At 43.8% G+C, this 8,049-nt stretch overlaps 1 long non-coding RNA gene across 1 annotated transcript; it reads right to left on the bottom strand.

Annotated features, from left to right (window-relative positions):
- Positions 1–4,379, bottom strand: LOC309343681. The gene is made up of 2 exons (XR_014157364.1): positions 2,956–4,379; positions 1–1,792 (listed from the first exon to the last, which is right to left on the bottom strand). It is a non-coding gene; the product is annotated as an uncharacterized lncRNA (long non-coding RNA).
- Between the last annotated feature and the right edge of the window lie 3,670 nt (positions 4,380–8,049).

The raw sequence follows: 8,049 nt of genomic DNA, 5'->3' as shown, positions 1-8,049 counted from the left end.
TGTAATGGAATTTGATCTTTATTGCCATGATGCGCAGTTTACAATGTGCTGGATAAAATGAAGAACCCAATTAAAATATTAATGTTTTTTCAAGAATGATAAAAATGGATCATACTTGGAACTACCCTTCTTCACCCATTCAAATGTAGCACAGAGCACTGGGTGGGTCTGTCTTAATTTTGGGACTTAGGAGGGGGAAAGGGGGCCCTAGGAGAAAAGAAAAGGTAGGATAACAAGCAAGCTTTGAAGCCACAAGTCTGTTTCTAAGAACAGGGTAAATGCATACCATACAAGGCAGTTCTAAAGTACAGTACATCTTTAGCCATATGGCCATAAATATTATTTCCGTTTACAATAAAAACAACATAGTTTATTTCTTCTTCTTCCACCTCAAATATCACTAGCAGGATGATACATATAGTAGATGCCCTTTTATATAAAAGTAAACAAATAAAAATAAGATAAATAATTTCTCAGTCATAAGGGAGTTAAAAAATGAAAAGTTATGGGTAATTTTCTGTTATAACAATGAAGCAAGTTTATATAATAGGATTTAATGCTTGAGTTTTCTGCATATATGCACCTTTTTTTTAATCCAACCACTTTTTCTAATTATATGATTGCATAATATTTCTCCTTCCTGGAATGGTTATGTGTGCTTCTACTACCATGGTAACTACTTTGCTTCTGATTCAGCCATATGGTGTTATTCCCCCTTTCCACGCTGATTATCGTGTCTCACATTCTATTACAGCGAGTAAAGGAGTACAGAATACTGTTTTAGGAGGACACACTTGGAAGTTGCTTCTTTCTAAAATGCCAAAAATTGCTTACAGCTTGCAACTGCCTACAATTTTATTTCCGCAAAGGCTTAGAATGAAATGCTAGTTAAATGTTATATATACCACCCAAAGTATACAGTAGGGGGAGCATCTGTAACCTTCTCTCAGGTGCATAGCATTTATGTGTATGTGGTAACTTTGAGGTGCTAAGAGCACTTTCAAACAAGCAGTTATCCACCTACATATATGAGAAATGTACAGTCTCATAAGGACTGGACCACATGTTTTAATGTTCTACAAGTGCTTGATTTTCCAGAGGTACTATTATTTTGAGTACAGCTGTCACAGTGATAAAAGTACTCCTAGTGGTTGTTCCTGCAATACATCAGTAGTAAAGTGAAAATACAAAAGCACCAATGAGTGAAAGACAGAGGTGCTATGTGTCTCAGGTTCTCACATCCAGGAGACAGCCTGCCCTGAACAGGGGTTACACCGCCCTGGAAGGAGCAGGTTCACAGTTTGGGAGTGCCCTTGGATTCAACACTTCACTGGAGGCTCGGGTGCCCTCGGTGGCTAGGAGTGCCTTTTTTCAACTCTAGCTGATTCCCCAGCTGCAACCTCTTTTGGACAGAACTAGCTTGGCCATTGCACTCCGTGCCCCAGTAACTTCTAGATTGGATTATTGCAAGGCTCTCTGTGTAGGGCTGCCCTTGAAGATGACTTGGAAACTTCAGCTGGTCCAAAATGCAGCAACTAGATTACTGGCTAGGGTTCTGTTTATAACCCGTTTTAAAACAGCTGCACTGGTTGTCAATTTGTTTCCAAGCCCAATTCAAGGTGCTCACATTAGTTGTTAAAGCCCTAAATGACTCAGGCCCCCAATATTTGAAAGAGCATATCCTTTTCTACAGACTCTCTTGAGTGCCGAGGAGGTCCTCTTGGTAGTTCCTCCACCCTCAGAGCCTCAGGGGAGTAGGGTTTGGCCTGCGCTTCATCCTGTTTCACAACACCTAAAACATGATAAATGAGACCACAGATAGATGGTGCCAAAGCAAGTACTTATGATCTCAACTGATCCATTAGCTCAATAGCTTACAACCAACGTTACATAGCTCGGCATTCCTCCAAAGACTGCAGCTTACTTAGGAGCGTTGGGTAGTATTCAGTTTTGTTCAGAGTAGACCCACTGAAATTAATGAACATGACTAAGGTCCATTAATTTTGATAGTCTAAACTGAGTAAAGCTTAGGTGAATACCATCCATTAAACTTCCCTGAACAGTCAAGTGTCCTAGTGCTGCCAACGAAAAAACAAAAAAGGCAGGCAGGAGCTGTGCAAGCAAATTCTTAAAGAATCTTCCGGGGTTTCAAAAGGTTGTAGCACAGCATTTTAGAACTGATGGCACTAAACACCTAAAAATCATTGCCACAACATTCTCTCTTTCTCTAACAACCCACTTCACCTTTCCTCAACATGGTCATGATGGCTACTTGCCTGATAAACATAGAAGTGACATTCATAGGCACTAAACCCATGTTGTGTCAACAGAATGAAAAGAGGAAATGGAGCAGCAATTCCCTTACTGGAGAGAATAGAGCAAGAGCCCAGGGAGAAAAAGAAAGGTATGATGAAGCTGCAGAATTGCAGCAGAGGAACAGAGATGAGAAATGGCCCAAGACCATTACACTTCTTCTGTGGTGATCTGTGTCATAACCCAGCTTGCTGCAGCTGCATTGCCACAAGTACATCTTACAGCGTAATTACTATCACCATATCAAAGCGTTATGAATGCAAAGCTGCAGCGTTGCAGCATTTGGACAGAGCTGAGAAACAGCCCCAAAAGTTGTGTCTCTCATTACCCAAACACTGCCGCAACTACTTTGCCACAAGTACAGCTTGCAGTGTTATTATCACTGCCATATCAAAGTATTATCAGCAAAAACATAAGTCTAAGCTCATTACAAGGCTGCAGATTCTGTCCTTGACTAACATTTCTAGCCAGTTTGCAGCATTCAGTTCCTTGAGCTCCAACTGCATTCACCTTGAATAACTTCAGTGGCTTATCTCAGGCACAGTTGCCAACCAGGTTAATGTGATAAAGGCTTTCTCCCCACACCCTAAAGACCTACTGAAGTTTTTCCCTTGCCCAAGCTGAGGGATCAAGTGAGCTCACCAATCAGCAGCGTGTTGCGGAGGCTGTCAGCTCCTGTGGGAGAATGTTAAAACTATTGAATCATAATAAGAATTGACATTGTAAATGCAATTAGTACTTGACAGGAAGAATTGAAAGAGGAGGGAAACAAGGGAAGTATACAACCCCTAGGGCAAAACTGAAATGGAAACACATCTTGCTTTCCCAGTTTTAAAATAAGTTAATTCTATGGGCTGGCAAGACTCTGGCTGCTGTTATTCAACCAGGAAGTTCATAATCAGCCCCCTATGTCCATGGATAGAAGCTACATCATCTGGTGTTCATAGTCCAAAAGAGCGGCATGGGGGAAATACTTCCCAACATACCTCATGGTTTCTTTGGAGGCAAATGAGCTGCCTCTTGTTTATATAACATCACAGGCTAATTTGTGCTAGCCCAGTCACTGGCTTTTTGTTTACCAGGGTTGATTCCTCACCTTCAACAGGCATTCATGGGAACTGGAAACAGATCTAATCTTTTCAGTGACCTCAATGGCGTTGGAGAATAAAAATCCATTGGCAGTGGTTTCAGAGCATACAGCTAATGCTTTTAGCACAGATCTAACATTTCCTCATAGTGTTTTCTTTCCTTCAGTGTTTTCTATACAACTCCTTAGAAATCCTCAGGAAAAACAAGCATTTTACAGTACTGTGCCTTTATTGCTAGTACATGGCAACAGGACAATATACGGTAGATGTAGCAAGAGGACAGAAGCACTTTGGATACCCAAATAGGGTTCTGCTGCCAAAAGAATGACTTCACTTTTCTGCAGCCATTGGCAATTCACCAAAGAAATCATCCCAAATTTATCATTTGTCCTAAAAGTCCAAACTTACAGAATGCACAGATTTTTCCATTTATAAAAGCAGAAAACAAAGTGTTGCTGTTGTTGTTTGTAAAATCAGTCAACAGTTTTGCTGAAATCCAGTGAATTTGTGAACCCCCTAATGATTTATAGGCTACAGCACAGCAAAGGACTTTTGGAAGTTCTCTGCCTTGTGAAAGAGCCTCAGAGATTTCTTGGCGGCTGAAAGTTAAAATTTGTCAAGTGTGGAATTAACACGCAAAGGGCTTGTTCATGCTAACTTGGCAACCATGGATCCTGCTTGCTCAGTCACAGATTACTTGCATTTATTAAACGGTTTAGGACCACCATGCACGAAGAACCATCTTCTTCTGTTTGAACATGCTGGTCAAAAGAACATAAAAAAGCCAGCTGGGTCAGGCGAGTGGCCCATCCAGTGCAGCATTGTTTTCAGAGTGACAAACCAGATACTTGTGAGAAGCAACACAAGCAGGACCTGCGCACACAGCACACTGCCCACCTGTGATTCCCAGCAATTGCTATTCAGAGGCGTATTGACTCAATTGGAGGAGGTCCTGCTGTGTGTCCCAGCAAACAGGGGTAGGGAAATTTTTTTTTTAGCTCAAGGGCCTTATTTCTTTATGGGCAACTTTCCAGAAGACACATCATGCCACTGGTTTACAGAGTCAGTGCCAATTATGAGTGGGGCAACAGACACAAATGGGTTGTCACATGGAAGCTTGTTTTCTCCTGCTCTGGAAAGTAGGACCCAAACCAATGGTTTCAAGTGATAAGGAAGAAGATTCTGACTAAACACCAGGAAGAACTTTCTGACAGGAAGCTGTTAAGACAGTGGAACGGACTCCCTCATAACTTGGTGGACTCTCCTTCATTGGAGGTTTTTAAGCAAAGCTTGGATGGCCACCTGTCTTGTATGATCTAGCTGAGATTCCTGCATTGCAGGCAGAGGCGTAGCGTGGGGGGTGCCGTGGCGCCGCATACTTGAGAGGGGGCGCAAACAGGCATGACCCAGGGTAGGAGAGCAGGAGAGTCGGTGGCAATGCTGCCGCCCACCCTCTCTGGCTGTGAGGCGCCTCACACCCAGCGGCGGAGAACACCCCACCTCAGCTGCTGATCTCAGAGGGTTATACAAGACGATCCTCTTTCCAACTCTTCAGTTCTATGATTCTATTAATTCTACATTAATAAAGTAGACAACATTTGAGTCATGACCTCCTCATCTCCCCCTCCTTTCTGTTCCATTCCATTTTAGTTTTTTGCTTGTTTGTCACAATCCCCTCCCCAAAACACAAATCTCTCTGTTCGGGCAAGCCTGAGGCATTGTCACAGTTCAAGGTTGCATTCCAGTCAGGCAAAAGCACCTAGGAATATGGAGCAGGGTGGGTGAGCTATGTGACCTAGAGGAAGCTTGGAGGACTCTGGGCCTGAGGTTCCCTACCCATGATCCATGTGGCTAAGGCTGGTTCACATATAAGTGAACCATAGAGTTGGAAGGGACCCCAAGGGTCATTTAGTGGGGTGCCCTAGTTGCATGATATATTTAACACTAGTACAAATGTGATACACTAAGGAAATAGCCACAGCCCCTGAAAACCTGGTGCAGAGGACTACCCACATCAGCACAGAGTCTTTTGAGGAAGAGAGAGAGAATTCTGGAGAAAGGGGTTGGTGTGCAAACATCTTTGGCTGAGCTACCTGAAGTAATCCCGTTCCACTCCAAAGTAGCAATGATCAATGTAGAAATTACAGTAGTTTCCCTCCCACTTTCCTCCTCCACCTCGCTTGATTTATACGTGCGTATGTGCTGGATACGTGGGGAAACCCGCCTAAACTGAAAATTACCTTGGGGCACAGATCCATTAATCGTTTGACTGAGAAGTCAGGCTGTAAACCGCAAAGACCTCGTGGAAGTGATGCAAGGTTTGATCATTTCTCTACGTTGCGGTGTTGTCGGACACATAAACGTACACGTAGTGATAGATTAGCAGGCTGGACAGACAGACACACAAACCCCAACAGTGGTGGCCCTGACAGCTGCTTGGCATTGCTGCTTGCATCTTTTTCTTTCCTCTCTCCTCCCCCTCCCTGCCCCAGTGCAGCGGGGTAACTAATAGCTTGGCAGACGAGGAAACAGAAAACACAAGGGAAAGACTAACCACCCTGTAGCACCGTCGCTCAGATCAAAACCAGATCCACTGCGCCCAGCTTTAAAGTTGTAAGCAGCCTCCCTACCAGGACTGGATTTAGGTTTGATGAGGCCCTAAACTACTGAAGGTAATGGGACCCTTTATATGCCCAGCTGTCCTTTGTCAACAACAAATTGTCACTGTTGTTTGTGTTGAATATATGCTATATGATAATTTATGGACCTAACAGGTATCTAAAGCCATTTGCACTTAACAAAATATGTATTTTATCAAAGTAATTGTTGAACTTATATTTTGGAAATGTACATCCAGGTTTTTTCCCTTTAAATTTTTTTTGGGCCCCCAAGAGAGTGGGGCCCTAAGCTATAGCTTGTTTAGCTTATACGTAAATCCAGCACTGCAGTCTCTACCCAATTCTCAACTCCAGTGTTTGGGCAGCAGAGAGCCTCTGCTCTCCATCCAGGCAACAAAGTAGGCAAGAGCCAACAAATCTTGGCGCGAAAGCTGCAGCTCTGTCTGAAAAGGTATTATTCAGCCCGCCCGGCCCATATACACAGTTTGCCAACCTCCTAAGTGGAATCGGATCTCCCTTGATGCGCCCCACTCTGGTTCCACAGCTTGAAGTTAACTATTCTCTCCAAAGGAACTCCTCCCCACACCGGTCTTCTCAATGGCCTCCCCCGGCTTTGCTCTCCAGCTGGAAGCTGAAGCCAAGTTTGGAGGAACATGCCAGGCATCCCTTGCTGGTGATCCCGAAAAGGCTCCCTAGAGGGCGTGTGCCCTGATTGGAGGCTGCCCCCATTCCTAAGGCATATGGCATGAAGGGGCAACAGAAGGCGTGTCAATAGACCTGCAAAGGGGGACAGGGAGAGGAAGGTTTGCAGAGGAAATGCATCCTTAAAGAAAAGCAGGGAAGATGTCCATCATTAAGGCTGGGAGGGAGGAGGGATGACTTGTGGCTTTGCAGATGTTGGCCCCCAGCTGCCAGCAGTCCCAGTCAGCATGGCCAATAGTCAGAGGTGGTGAGGACTGCAGCCAAGTGCCCAACAAGTCTAGGAGGATGAGATCAACAATTTATCATCATATAGAAGAAAACTACTGCTGAGGTTTTCCCTCCCATTTAATCACAGCTAAAAATAAAGGCAATCAATTTCAAGGAATGCTCCCTGGAAAGCTTATGTACTAGGTGTCAGCCCTCTGGTGGCACTGAAAATACTTGCACTTGCCTACAGGGAGAGTTCTATTAAGGTGCTGCCTCCGAAAATCCTGGCTTTCAAATAGGACCAGCATCACCAAGAGGATTTTGGCTTTTTGAAAACCTCTCCCAGTTCACACATACACACAGTTTGTATGTCCCAAGTTTCACCCCCTCCTAACTGATGGAGAGAAGTAATTAATGGGAAAGAGACCTATCAATTATTATTAGCCAGGATGGCTAAAAAGAAAACGGCTGTGGGTCCCATGCAGCCCAAGGCTAATTGTGGTGTATTAGCAGTATCATCTAACATGTTCCTATTCTGATATGCATTGGTATTTACCAGGCACTCCTATCTCCATTACTGAAAACCAATCATTGGAATGCTAATACTGAAGCCAATATATTCCTCAGGGCAGGCAGCATGATTCCAACATTAATGCAGTGTGCTAGTCCTACACATGTAAATTATTTGTGTGTCTCAGGCAGGAACCACTGACAATGTGCAGTTGCTTCCCCTCATGTTGTATTTGCCTTTGTCCTTAACCTTTCTCTCGAACTCTTCTTTTGTTTGAGCTTGGAGACCGTTTTTTCAAGCACAGCACACAAGGTAATGAATTGAGCAAGAACTGCTTCATAAATTACAAAGTGCTACACACACTGCAATGTTTGAAGCAGCAGCAGCGGCACACATCGATTTCATCATAAGCATGCTTGTATACCCCTGGGAGCCGGAGCCAAATATAACTCATGGCCATATGGACAGTGGAAAAGGTACATACAACTCCAAGCCAAGTCTTACAGCAAGTGCATGCACACACCACAAACTATGACCACTTACTTGGAAGTGCCCCAATGAATTCATGGGAGTTACTTCCATGAAGTGAAATGTCCTTAAGATAGCACAA

Source organism: Podarcis erhardii, assembly GCF_964252035.2.
Source record: "Podarcis erhardii genome assembly, chromosome: 6".
Taxonomy (NCBI): Eukaryota; Metazoa; Chordata; class Lepidosauria; order Squamata; family Lacertidae; genus Podarcis; species Podarcis erhardii.
This window is presented reverse-complemented; position numbering and strand designations above follow the sequence as displayed.